This window comes from Acartia tonsa, unplaced genomic scaffold (genome assembly GCF_053477335.1).
Source record: "Acartia tonsa isolate MP-2025a unplaced genomic scaffold, ASM5347733v1 sca6, whole genome shotgun sequence".
Taxonomy (NCBI): domain Eukaryota; kingdom Metazoa; phylum Arthropoda; class Copepoda; order Calanoida; family Acartiidae; genus Acartia; species Acartia tonsa.
In genome coordinates this window covers 94,602-110,000 of record NW_027649600.1, presented here as the reverse complement: position 1 = coordinate 110,000, position 15,399 = coordinate 94,602, and the positions used below count along the sequence as shown (strand labels likewise).

The window sequence follows — 15,399 nt, the reverse complement described above, 5'->3', positions numbered from 1 at the left end:
TGAGATCCCTTTTACTCATAGTTCCTACAACAATATTCTCATTCACTATTTTAATGAAGAATCAAGGAATAAACTAGATATTCTAGAAATAGATCCTAATGCCCTTAGTGCTCAGGATTTTGTAAAATCGATCCTAACTACCATAGGTGCAGAATTACTCAACCCACATCAATATGAGAAACAATTCTACACTTATAGATTCACTGCTGAAGATGAAGACAAACCAAATAAAATAATAGTATATTTGGCAGCCATGTTGCAAAAAACAGGCAATAGTCATGAAAATCAAATGGCTAAACTTAGGGAGAAAATATGTACCTATTTGGTACCACCATTATTGCAATCTGCATTTTTGACATCCACCAATGTTCCTTACATTACTAAAGAGACAATCTTAAGCTGGTTTAGCAACAACAGAAGCTTTTATAACTCAGCCATTGAGAGAAAAAGAAAATTAGACAGACAAAAAAATGCAAATGTAAACCAAGTAGAAAAGGAAAAAACTTGTGAGCATTGCCAAAAGCCTCACTATTCTAGATACTGTTTAAAACATCCAGATGAAGCAGTTAAAAAAGCAAATATGGAATGGTGGTATAAAAAGAATAAAGAAAAAGCTAACAGTATAGTTTGTTTATTGTGTAATTCTGACACCCATGGTAGTGGGGAGTGTTTCACTTTCCCTAATGTCAATCCCTCCAAAGACCAATGCCCACGCTGCTTAAATTATGGTGTATCAAGATTATACCATCCATTGTCGGCGTGCAAATTCCCGCCAACAATGGAAAAAAACTAGTAGGGCAGCCGAGTATTTCTCAAGAAAGCAAAAACATACAATTACAGATAAAAATACCACAAGTTACGGATTCTTGGGACATACCCGGCACCCCTATTCTAGGGAAAAAATCACCTCAGAATCAATCTGGTCCCAAAATCAACATTTCTTTGTCCATTCAGATAAACCTGAAAAATTCGGATATTGATTATCAAAATGAAAATATAAAAATTAAGAATGTTGAAGTACTAGAATGTTCGACTACCCAAAATAGTGTCAATAATAATACCCAAAATAGTGTAAATAGTAATAATACTAATAAGCTAATAGAAAATATATTAATGGAAAGTCAAACATCTAATACTTCAACATTAAACTGTTCGTCTATAGACAATGATTTAGAAATAATAGAAAACTCTGTTGTTAATAATCCAATAGATAAAATTAATCCGCCAATAATTACCAATATAAAAGAAAATGTGTCTAACACAAAATTGGATAAATCCCCTAATTACGCGACGGATCAAAAAATAAATCAAAAAATTGAAAAATTATCTAGCAATAAAATTTCTGTTAATTTGTCTCAACAATTGCTATGCCCAGAGGTACAAATAGACAAAGTCGATTTAGAAAATAGTTTGGGGCAAAAAGAGGAAATAGACGAACAGATAAACATCAGTAAAATAAAAAGCAAAGAAAATTACCCTGAGGATTTAGATGAGCAGAAAATTGACTACTGCAAAACAGTACAGTCCTCTTACAACACTGACATATCTGAAAACAATAGAATTAAAGAAAAATCAGATTTTAAAAGTGCATTGTGCATGAAAAATGGGGCCAGAAACACAAAGGCTTTATCATGGCTCCAATATCTTGAAGACTTTCCTTCTCAAAATAAATTCATGACAATCATGTTAGTTCTACTAACAAGTATGGTGATTGGTAGTACTCTTGCTTCATTTGGCTTATTATTTTTTATCATTGCATACATTAGTATGTCAAATGAGAGATTATTACTCATTGCCATGACTGAACGCGGAACCAACAGGATTGATATGAATAAGCATGAAACAAAGCCGGAGTTTAAGCCAATTAAATCGAGCAACCGTTTAATTAAAACCCTAAATAAAATAATTAATGTTTTAAATTATATTAGGGTTTATCTAGCTAAAAAGATAAGGTATAAAATAGCCATTATGCAAACGTTTTAAGAATCTCCAGATCCCATTCTTAGAACTATACAATGAGACACAGAGTTTCATTAATAAATTTATAGTATAAATGTATAAAGAGCATATTATTTGATTTCCAATTGCAAAGACCTAGAGCGTTGCAGACGAAAAATAAATTTTGCTTTCTAAGCTTAGCTGTTTAATGCTTTTTACTGCTTTTTGAAAAAGAAAGTGACAATTTTTGTGAAAATTGTCATTTCTGTCTAAACTTATGTGTAGTATCTAAAACTACCATTATCAATTTCTCAAAACTTAACTCCTGACTATAGAATTATATTCATAATCATCTTTTCTGATTTACAATACTGCATTTTTAAACCTAGTTATTTGTGATTAATAAGACATTCTTCTAAATGATATGAATACTTTGTAGTAAATCAAAATTATCAAGTTTTTAGAGACGTCTAGCGACAAATGTAGAACTAATATATTGCAGATGTTCCCAAATTAAATTTTGCCTATATTTACATTGTTTTCGATTATTTTTCCATAAATGGTTGAGCTCTCCCTTGTGGGGGTGACAAATTAACTATTCCTTATTTCAAGTATTGGGTTATTTTCAGATTCAAGAGATCAATAGATAAATTACAAAATAATTTATAACAAATGAACAGTATTTAAACTATACAAAAACGAAATTAACTAGGCAAAATGCAGAAATCATTATAACTGAAACATAGATATCCAAGTAAAGGGGTAATGGTGTATTTATCCCTTACACCCCTCAAGTTTTAAATATCTTACATTACTAACATATTGAAATCCTCATTTTACCCCCATGCTAAGTAAAAAGCTTGAGCGTCCTTGTGTTAACATTAGTTTGCAATTTGCTCTTGGTTCTTTTGCCAGCACCCGGCTGTATTTACATTTTTGAATGATTCAGCTTATTTCAAAGACCCAACCAAAAGTAGTGTAAAAGGTCTTTGAGAAGGGGTGGTTGTTACATATACTATTTATTGCTCTATATACATTACTTTAATGTTTTATTTATAAAAGGCAAGAAAAAATAATAAAAAGAGTTGAACAAGAATAGACATGATTATAACTATAAAGTAGGGCAATTATGTGTGCTTAATAAAATGAACAAATTCAGCAGAAAATTAAAAAATAATTACAGACGACAATTCTAGTTTTAGAGCAGATATGCTCTCTAGTATTTATCAAGTACAGACATATCTAGTTATGTAGCAAGCTGCAACATACAATCAAAATTATAAAATAACTCCCCACAAAACTGCAGAAAACATATAACCTAGAGATAAATTTTTCTTGCTTAAAAAACAATAAATTCCTACCTGCCTATACCTCCATTAGTATCCTCAAGCCCTTCACTCTTTTTGGAAATATGTGGCTGGCTAAGCTCGAGCACCACTCCCCATCTCCAAGTCAAAACAGGTTCCTTAACTTCGGAGATACATTTCTTTCAGTCAGCAGGGTAAAAGATACAAATCTGCAGACAAAAACCGGTAAAATCTGCGGAGGTCCCAAGGGAGGAATTTCACAAATAACCAATTTCAGTTCTACTGTTTCTTCAACAAAAACTCGATCCTCCAACCACAGGATATTGAACAGGCATGATACCTAAAAATAAAATACAAGAATTAGTAACAAATAAATAAATAAGCTATTAAATTCTTTTGTAATAATCAGAAAACACCACACAATAATAAATTAGAATGACACCGTACTTTTGAAATAATAATTGGCAAAAACTTACTAACAGAAATGTGTCATCCAAAATTACAAGACCTTATTAAATAAGCATGAACTTAATCCCAAAAGAAATAAAAATTTCCATAAGAAAAGTCTAACTAAATCCAATTTCCATAAATTATGTGTTTATGTAGCAAAATAGTCCAACAAATTTATCATCCATTGTCTTATCCCTTTAGATCCTTGTATAATTAAATCCAATTTTCATTAATTATGAGTTAATGTGTCTTAAACTTCCAACAAAATATCGTCCATTGTCTTATCCCTTAAGATCCCTGAAAATAAGCCTAATTTTAACTAATAATTTTTATGAAAATGAATTTATAAATTCTGAGGTTTATGACCTAGTTCTGAACACAGGTGTTGATTTTTAGACATGTGTGTTAAAAATCGCTCCAAAACATACATTTAATTCAACTTTTTACAAACTTTTAAATACATTAAATTGATTATCTTGAATTTTCAACTACAAATTATACAACATTATAAGACTGAACTGATTAGGCTCTCTATCTGGTATAAGATTGATTTAAGTTTCACTTTAGACTTAAAGATTTTATCTTTTTTTTAGGCTTTACTATGATTTTAGGTTTCAGTTCTTTTATTGTATGTCCCCAGCGGGAATTTTGTAGTTTAGGCGAGCGCTAATTAACCCCTAAAAAGTTATCTCTATCCTATCTCTAAATTGATAATCTTGCAATTTTTAAATATTTTCTGCCTATACTTTTTCCTAAAAAATACAAAATAAATAATCTCCAAGTATCCTCAAACCTCATATAGTAATCTAGGAAAAAATATTATTTGTCGCATCGTATTATAGACAGTTTCCCGCTGACATTAAAATGAAAAATTGCTAAATTAATTTTTAATTAAGTATTGGTTGAAAATTATGTACAATTCGATGCTATATACTAGCTTTAACATGGCTGAGAACCAGTTAAAATCCATCGGGAAGTAATTGGATTCAAAGCAATTTTTACATATCCTGCTATCCCTGAACCTATAAAATGTTAATTTTTTTTGTAGCATGTAACTGAAAATGTTTAAATAAAGGCCTTTTGTTATGTGTGGCAAAATAAAGGACTTTTATAGCCTTAAAACAAAGGATTTCTCATCGGATTGTCAAACTTTAATATCATTTCAATTACAATCTCAAAGATAGGGAAAAAAGAATTCTTGTTTCACTAAAAAACGAAATTTTCTGCTTAAATTTTAATAACCCCAAAATATGACAACTTTTTCTAGATGTAAAGGATTTGAAACTAAATGTCTTTTTTTATACAAATGTAAGTAAATTAGAAATTTATAAAATAAACAATATTTTTATTCAATTTCCAGTACAATAACAAACTCAAAAAACAAGGTTACAATAAAATGTCCATGTAACTTCAATTGGCCCACTTCTCTCCCATAAATAGTTAAAATCCTTAAATAATAAAGGCAAAATATTTCTTTTAAAACAGTCCAAAAAAGAGTCAAATTTAAATATGCAAAGTGGTTTTCTATTGTCAAACAAAAAGTAAACTGATTAACATTTATTTTTTTCCTACAATGTAAACCGATTTTAAAAACATAACCCTAGCTTTGATAAAAAGGACATTGGCATGCTACACTATCTCTGATTTTCATCTTTTATAGATAGAGGGGTAGTTTTGTCAATAATACGAAATTAAAATATGACATTTAAGATTTAAAACCCAATAAAAGTTAAAACAAATAAAATCTACAAAAGTTTTTCTATTTTTAATTCCTTTTTGCAAAGATATTTAAGACCAATTTGAATACAAGTTTTTATATATTTGCAACTGATTTCTTGCTGATTTTTTTTTCACAAAACCAAATGTCGTAGCCTTGTCAATACCTAAGCGGATAAATATGCCCAAGTTTGAGTTCCAGATTCATCATCTACTAGCTCCTAACAAAGTAGCTGATTCTGATAAAAACAATCAGCCAACCATTGCTCTTGAGCTTGAAAATCAGTAGATCTACAGTCAAATACGTCAAGAAACCAGCCTTGCATCATACAACACAAGTCATCAGGCGTTTATCAGATGTGTATCCACAGTATCCTAGCAAGATTCCACCTGACTTGGACTGGAATATTCACCAACAGCCATAATACCAGAAATACCTAATAAGAAGCTACGGATCTCATAACCTGTTACAGCATTAACCTGAAGAAACTCACTGGTATTAAACAGTAAACACCTTACTGTTGCTAACTCTACAACACCATCAAAATACATAATTTTAATGTAAATCATTACATTTTTGAGCTAAGGATTTTGACAACGGGGGTCACGCGCGCCCGGTAGAAAAATATCACAAGCAAAAGTATCAAACTCCTTGTTTACATTGTATTCAGATTTGTAAAAAATATCTTAATTTTATACTTTTTCCTAATTTTTCACACATTGATATCAGTAGTCTTATAGCAAATCTTGTCCAAATTTTTACAATAGTTGGGTAGTGTTAGAGATAAAAATCATAGCTGTAGTCGATGTTAAAATAAGAGATAGCATTGTGGCAAGCTAAAATGATTAACTATTAACAACCTTTCGTTCTTCTATAAGCAAATTAAAATATTGTTCATACTTTTTACAGCACTAAGCATCTATGGCATTGTAAAAGGTTTTAAGAACCTAAATATGAGTTTAAGCTTTTCCCTAAGAATATTCTTATAGGGGCGCAGCCAATAGTTGTATCATTGTGTAAAGAATAGGGCCTTTATGCTTTGAAACATGTATTTCTTAGGATGTGTAGATAAAATGGCGAGTTTTTTTTTTGTATATTTTTGGCCTAAACAAAGAATATTTCAAAATGCAGTATAATTTTTGAAATTAGTTGTTTATGGAAAGTAAATTGAATTTTTATAGTAAAATTTGAAAAACTTTATATAATAAAAACTTTTCTGAGGGTTCTAATATTATTAAACTGATAGATAGTAAATTAAAGAAATGCTTTGCTCCGAAATAATATAATTAAAATTTTTGTGTAAATGCATAAATATAGTGTTGAAAAAAGTTGACACATGTCAAGATAGAAAACAGACCTCATCAAAATTATTTTAGTTTTTAATTTAAATAATGCATATTTTGAAAGTACAACTTGCAATATTTAAACACACACACGCAAGCCTAAGATAAATTAATAACAATTTCTAAGATTTAGGACAACTTAATCTTAAATTACTTTCTAACATTTCTTGGAAGCAGTTTTAAAATCGATTTGCCTTAAAAATAAATTTTTTTTCTTATTCTCTTTAAAATAGGAAGATAAAAACGCCGAATAATTTTTCTGTCAATTTTTGGCAAAATAAAAGACAATTATTGGAAAAATTCGTTTTCGTGCGCATAAAAACAATCAAAATTTTTGCGTAATAGAATAGGTTTTAAGCTATTTTTGTAATTTTTTCATTTCTTTACATATCCTCAGTGTTTATGGTACGATTTCCAGATTTTTTTTTAGTTGCAAAATAAAATTTCCTGCTGTTTAAAGAAAACAGACATGACGATCAGACTTCCTTTTTTGCAGGTTTTTGGCTATTTCTATATTTTTTACATTTTCCCCCATATTTTTGGTATTTTTGGACCAGTCTTAAAACTCTTTAAGATATCATAATCAAAATAATTCTTCTCATAGTTATGAGCATCCTTTATGTAAGTTACTTTGACCGACAACATTATATAAATAAAAACAAGTTTTAGTGTTTATTTTACCCAATAAATCAATTAATAAATACACTACAAATCTACTTGTAAATATTACCATCAATGACCTTTTTGTGTTTCGCTATTTATAGATGTTGTCATCCTTGTTTTGCTACATTTAAAATATTTACTTCACTTATAAATCTTCTTTCTTGTAAATTTATACATAAAAAGTTACAATTGCTAAGCCATAAAATTTTAAACTTTTAAAATGAACAAAAAAAATATAAGGTCATTTAAAAACAAATGAGAAACTACACATATATGTTTTAAAGCAGCAACTTTACACACCACAACTCAGCTGTTTCCCAAGCCACTTAGGCGGAACACACACGCAGGCTATATAGCTCTAAAATACATTATTCAACATCTAACAATAGGCACACACACACACAGCCTAGTTAGCTGTAAAGTACACTTTGCTAGGCCACTAAACTACACGCACAACCAATGCCGCCTAGGCACACACACACACAGCCTATTTAGCTGTAGAGTACACTCTACCAGACTAAACAGCGACAAGCACACACCTGCCCACTTAGCTGAGAAAAAATTAAATGAGAAAGCAGAAATCAGCTGCCTATTTTTCTTCTAACCAAACCGGTTACACACATACACTAGCCTGGATAGCTAAAAAGCTAACAGCTGAAATAAAACAACACTATTAAAACAAACTTACAAAAAACTCTAAATTAAGAAAATATCAAACAAGCTGGATGGCACATGCACATTTCACACAACATAAAAATAAAATCAACATAAATAAACTAAAACTTTACTTATCAATATTTTTTTTACACACACCTTGATTTTTCACCTTACACGACACTCCTTAATAAAAACAAAACACCAAAGCTATCAGTATAAAACAAAAAAGCGATATTAATTCTTTCTCTCTTTCTCTCGACCCTTCTCTTTATCACTTTCTCTCACTCTTGTCTTAAATCTATAAGTCAAAAGGCCAATGTCTCTTATGTCAATTACTCTATAGAAAGACAGAAAATAATGCCTTATATGTTTTATACAGAATGATATTAACAAAATAAATTTAAGTTTTTAAAATATAAACCACCCTCCCAACTCCCAACAAAATGAACTGAAAAATAAAGCAGCTAATAAAAATCACTCTCAAATTTATCTCTAACTTATATTAAAACCCCTCCAATTGAGCAAAATTTTTTTTGCAAAGGGGGAGAAGTTATTTTGCTAAGCAAATAACTATCTAATTATAAAAATATCAGTCACATATTCTGCTTACATTAAACAAAACCTAATCTTTTTGCTTCACCTAAAATAAGAATAAGCATGCATGTATCTTATCCCCCAAAAAATAATTAAGGGGCTTTCTTTTAGCTTCACAATCCTATAAAAAGGGATGGGAGCACCATAGGCCCTAAAGGACCAAAATAGAAGCAAAAGGAACACTTACTTAGAAAATCAGTATACAGGCTACTCCGTCTGCAATCAAATATAGGGCGGTCATTCACCAGTTACTTGATCAACAATGCAATATTGGAACCACAGCTGTTGAATTAAAACTGGGAGCCGAGGAAATATGACTGAAAAAACAGAAAAAATAAATATTAAATCAAGCTAAAAAATATTCTACAAAATATAAGCTGTAAATAAGATTATTTTAAAAAGAAAAGCACACAGAATATAAGCCAAAAGACATTCACACTTAAAAAATTACATCTAAAAATCTTAGGATTTAATTATCTGCACTACACTCTTGTTCTACTCTTGTTCAGAATACTTTTTTTCTCATCATAAAATCCATTATAAATATAAACCAATTTTTTTATCATTCTATGAAAACTTATACAGCTCATAAATTACGAATAAATAAAATATTTTAAATTAATACCCATCTAAATTGAGTCTAAATGATAATACCATTACCTCATAACTGCTATCTTAAGTAAATTTTGTACACCAACAACAAAGCCCAATAAGTGAGAAAACGGCAGAACAAATAGCTAAACAGCTACATGATAATCTAAAACAAAGAAAAAATAATTGTAAAATGAGACAATAATGAATAAGACAATAGTAAAAAACCAAAAAACTTAGTAATTAAAACACCATTATTTTAAAATTAACAACAAGATAAAATTATTAGTTGTTTTGAAGAAACACAGTCTCTTATCCAATATTAAATATGAGTTCGATACTTAAAAATTCATCAAAGAATTATAACTTACCAAATAAAATAACAAAACCAAATTAGAAAGGATCTCCTACATCGTCATCCCACAAATAGCGGCAAACACCACGCTTCTTGGAACCTTGTTCCAGGACAGGAACATTCTGCTCCATGTAGGTTGTCTTGGCGGATAAATAGCGGCCCAAACAAATCCCAAAAAAATCTCATCTTCTTTCTCAAAACAACTGAAAAATAAGAACAATTAAAAAATATTAAAATAGCTATACAATTTTAGAAAAATCAATCTTTTAAGTATCGGTCTAATACTCCATATATCTATTGTATCATTAAAAAAGCTATAATTTAAAAGTGAAAGAGGATGTTGCTCTTATGATGTAAAAAACTTGGCAAGGTGTCTAATCACGTTGTCGTCGGTGTGCAGTGCATAAATCTAAAAAACGTTTTATTCTTTGCTCAATAATCTTTAAAAATTGGAAGAAAAAACAGCTTTTTGGACCACAACACTACCACACCACCTCCTAAATTAAATCAAGATATCCATGTTTTTAAAAAATGTAAAGCTAAGATAGATACACACTCTACTACTTTAATTGGAACAATAATAATATTTAATAATTTTATTTCAGGTTTCTAACTCTTTTATTATAGGATAACACCAGAAAAAACAGCTAGTAATCATCAATTTCCTAGGATCCGAAAATGGAGAACCATATCAGTCTCATACTTGAGACAAAAAACCAACGAATGACTGTTAAAAACTAAACTACTAAAGACTTCAAATATTTTGAAATGGTCCATTTTTATCTCTTCCTAACAAAAATATTCAAAAAAAGAAGACGGCATTTAAAAGTTTCGATATTTTCAATCAACCTTTTTCTCCCCCTGTAAAGAATATTAAAAAACTTTCTTTTTTTCAACTATCAGGGAAATAGGGATAGGAAACTCAACAGAGAGCTGAAAAATTTAGGTGAAAAACACTCAAATAATATATATTTCCCATTCATAATTTACCCATTACATGCAATGATATACTTACTTTGTATGTGTACCACAACCCACTAGTTGGAGATGTAGCAGTGCGGCAGGTGTCCCAGAATGAACAGCTGACAGTGGAGCAGTCAGGGAAGCTTTCAATACTCGTTTATTCAGGTGGAATACAGCAGTTCTAAACAACCTAAAATAAAATAACAAAATTAGGTTGTTATAAATGAACTACAAATAAAACAATAAAGTATAATACATAAATAAAATACTAAAGTTTGCATTGCTTTGTTAATTTCTTTTTAAAGTCTTTTTTCGATTTAGGGCTTTTCAGAATAGTACATTTCATTAAAACAATCCAATGGTTCATTAGTCAAAGAATGAAAAACTTACTTACATAATTAGGTGATATTTGGATAGGCCGCAATCTACATTATAACTAATAACTAATAAAAAAGTTCAAATTGTTTTTATAAATGCTTTGAATTGATTTAAATGCGTATTCTGTACTAAAAAATAACAATTTTCTTTAAGTTTTTATGTAGACTGTTTTCCCTTGCTTTTAGTAAGGTGGCCGACGGGCGACGTTAGACTGATACAACGAATATAGAGATTTGAACCTTTTGCGCGTCATAGGTTAATCACATATATAGATTGGATAATATTTTTCTCATTTTTATTTTCTACTCTTTGCTAAAAATGAATTTGAAAATAAAAATGACTTTTGCATTAAACAATTACATTTTAGTATAAATTTAAGTTTTGTAAGTAATTAACATTATTTCCGGCACTTAATTTTTGCTCTGTGGTGAAGAAATAGGTTGCGTGACTTTACCTTGACATATTTTAAATTATTAAACTTTAGTCTTGTTAGGGAAGCCTTCTCTCAGTCTTCGTGGGGTGATTTGACTGGATTCCTCCTAAATATAAAACAGTATGGCTACCAGGGAAACTTATACTTGTATTAATAATAAAAGAATTAAGACTCTATGACAATCTCTCAATATTTAATGCCTATTTTGGGAACTTTCTGATGACTCATGACATCGAGAGATTGAAACTAATAAGTGAGAACAAAACTGGGAATATGATATTGCTTGAAATTTATGCAATAGCAACTAACTTTAGGGTCTTTTTGACTGTATAGTCGGGTTTTTAGCTATTTTTTTTATAAAAGGACTTTTTAAGAGTTTATTATTTATATCTGAAAGGATCTAAGTAATTTTTACAAAATTAGAACCGACTATGAGATAAATGTAAAATACTTCATATACCTACTAGCGGTTACGCCCTTAGAAGCCTCTAGGAGCAATTAATGTGTGAGGTCTTTTCACCCATAATAGTTTACAACCTTCCATAGACATATAAGAAGCTTCATTGTAAAGGTGAACCATATCGGTTCAGCGGTTAGCGAGATCTTTCGCTACAGACAAAAAAGGCTTACTACTTTATAAAATAGGATAAAATCAATAAAATATGTAGCTTTTGCTAACGCATAAAAAGAACTATAACAGTTTAAATAAAACTACTCTATAACTAGATAAAATAAAATAACAAAAGTAATTGTTGGAAAAATATTTGGCCCATAACAAATAAACTGAAACAACCCAGCTGCTCTTTAAAACAATTTCCCAAGAAGTTGATGTGGACCTTATATTTTTTTTTCAACACACATAATGTTATATAATGTACAACTAGTAGAAAGGAGATGAATATGACGAGGCTATCATATTTGTCCACTTGACATTAGTTCAATATAGTAAAACTAGTGTTTTAAAGGTCAAAAATAAAAAAGTCACAAATTTGATACTTACCAAAAATTGAGAGCCCAAACTACGACTACAATCAAGAACAAAAAACAGCCAAACTACTGCAAAAGGGCCTGAAAAAATAAGAAATTCAATTTTTAGATCTAATCAAAAAAGAATAAATCCAATTTTTAAAACACATAAAATTCAATCATTGATAAATAATTATGTTCAGGTCATAATGCAGGAATATGATTGCAATTTTATGGAAAACAACATTTTAAAAATAATGTTTCTTTAAAAATACATATAAAATTTAGTCTAAAAAACATCTGTTTAGTGAGAGATAAAGGAAGGACTAAATATTATATAATAAAAACGTAGCATAAGATTAATGACCTTAAAAAACGAACTTTCGAATAAAACAGTAATAAAATGACCAAATTTGTATAAAAGATAATTAATTAATGGAATGTCTTTCTATTTTTTAACTCTTCCCGATAGGAGTGGATTAATATCTAAGAGATAAAAAATATATAGACAAATAATATAATGATGTAAGAATAATTTATCGCATCGTGTTATAGACAGGTTTTCTCTTACATTAAAATGAAAATATATAAGTATAAAACCAGTTTTATTGAACTCTAGGGGCTGAAGGTATTAATTTTTTTTAATATTCGTGGGAAGTTGTCTGTAATACGATGTATTTCATGACTTTTAGAATGGGTGAGAGCTGGTTCAAATACAGCGGATATTAATCGGTTTCGAAGCCGAATGTCCATTGTCTATGAAAACCTCTTGGTTTAACTTGCTAAATAGTCGACGCATGAAAAGACATTAAATTATAGCTTTAAAAAACATAAACAAAATTTAGTTTACCAGTAATAGTGTGCTTATTTCTTCTTTAGTCAATTCTTTATCATTTCAAAACTAAGCACATTTTCACCATGGCAACACCCGACATAAAGCAAGATAAATCTAAAATATTCACAATGTTTATATTAAACTAAGATTTTCATATTTATCATATCACGAAGGCTCTTATTAAAATTTATCACCAATTTTTAGGGAAAATGACAAATTATAGCAACAAATGATCTAGCTTTTCTTATTACTATTTCTCACTTCAAAGTGAGCATAAAAAAGCAACTTTTAACTCGTATATTTCCTTATTTTATGTTTAAAAAATGTTTTTAGCTTGTAGTCTAAAACCTATACAGTGTCGCCATGCGGTAAATAAGAACTACTCAAATTTTAGCGCGGCATCCATAAACTAGTGCGCTCACCAATGTAGGTAAGACGACATTAATGTTTTGGTATAAGTTTTTAAGAGCCTTCAACTTTTAATGTAGTACATAAAGATATTAATTGAAAAATAACTTAAAATCATGTCTTAAAGCCATAATATTATATAAAAAATTCGTCTGTGCCAAAAAACACAAAAAAATTATTAAAATAGTAAACAAATAATATTCTATGATTTAAAACACCTCAAAAACAAGGCTGTATGAAACACGAGTCATTTTTAGCCTCCTGAAACGTGTTATAATCGAGCTTTTCTTTTTGAGGGGGGTACATGGATCGTCTTTTTCCCCTAAACCGATTCTATGAATAACTTGTAGAGTAGCTTTACTGGGGAAAAATCCAACCCATACTTTAAATTATGTATTTATTCTAATGAAAATAAAAGACTATAAAAATATTATCAAAATTAGACAAATTTAAAACAATTTAATATAATTTTTAAGTAAGAAAGCATGTATAAAGACCTATTTATTAAAATGGGGAAATAAGATTTATAAAACGAAGACCCTAAAAGGTAATGTTAGAGACAATAACCCTTTTAATAGAATGGTCATAGTACAGCTAAAAAATTATTAGCAAATATTGTCAGTATAAATTAACATTAGTAAAACAACACAAGAATCATAAAATTAGAAGTTTCGTGATAAAAATACTGAATTAAAAGAATGGAAATTTGTAAAAATTAAAGAGGACATTGAAAAAACATTACTAGGAAAACTAATTCGAGACCAATAGTTTAATGTATTCTTGATGTAAAATAAAATAAAATGTGATCTTACTAATTTATGAAATGAATATTGTGATTTAGTTGAGATATACACACACTATTAAATGCAAAATCTTAAAAATCAGGTTGCCAATTTCTAATAAAACATAAAAATCAACATAAAAATCAAAGTCATCCTTTTTGTCTCTCTTTTTTCCTTAGGCCTCAGGCCTATAAAAGTAAACCTGGAAGAGAGAAACAATCAGTCGTTTTACGGAATTATTATATCACACAAACTCTTTTTAAAATTCTAAAATTTAAGGGAAGACTCCCTTCTCTTGCTTTGGAATTTTCTTGAGGGTCCTGGCGGCTCAAACTTAGGATTTTCATTTAAAACACACCTAAAAAATAAAAGTTTTTGTTAGATAAATTCATAATACTTTGTTAAATAAATTATAGAATATCATTTTGATGTTGGTCAATTGAGATAAATTTAAGGACAGGGCCTTCTTAGGGCCTAAAGGCTTAGGCATCGGAACGGATAGTTATCTCCAAGTTTTCTTCTGAAGAGAACTCCTATAGCGCGGTACTAGGTACCAGCAAGTCGCAAGTCACTACGGGGCTAAATAGGAATAACACAGGGAAGATACGGTGGTGGCTCGGCTACCAACGGTTGATGATAGCTCGCTATCTGACGGCCGGTACTAACAACTGGATCCTCCCCCAGCTTCTGAAGTATAGGAAAGTTGGAGATCGTTATCTTTTCGGACAATTTAACATTTTCGGATTAGAACTCTGAATAAGTTCACGTCTTAAAGGTAGTTTTACTTTGCTAATACTCTGGAAGATCGGTTCGGGGCTAGCCTAGTGATTTTCTTACCTGACAAAGGTACCTAACAAAGAACTTCACGCCTCACGGGGATACAGGCAGCAGAACGGAATATTGTAGTCATGTTCGCATGGCTCTAGTAATCACAATAGATACTTCCAGTCCAAAAGTGTTGACAAAGTTAGTTACCTAGGAATAAAAGAATTCTTAGAATAAAATAACAGTATAAAGTT

At 29.8% G+C, this 15,399-nt stretch overlaps 1 long non-coding RNA gene across 1 annotated transcript; it reads right to left on the bottom strand.

Moving 5' to 3' along the window:
- Nucleotides 1-36: 36 nt before the first annotated feature.
- Nucleotides 37-13,416, bottom strand: LOC145311338 (uncharacterized). The gene is made up of 10 exons (XR_013876627.1): nucleotides 13,206-13,416; nucleotides 12,390-12,457; nucleotides 11,411-11,495; nucleotides 10,631-10,768; nucleotides 9,632-9,818; nucleotides 9,330-9,426; nucleotides 8,857-8,986; nucleotides 3,300-3,585; nucleotides 1,477-1,546; nucleotides 37-960 (listed from the first exon to the last, which is right to left on the bottom strand). It is a non-coding gene; the product is annotated as an uncharacterized LOC145311338 (long non-coding RNA).
- Between the last annotated feature and the right edge of the window lie 1,983 nt (nucleotides 13,417-15,399).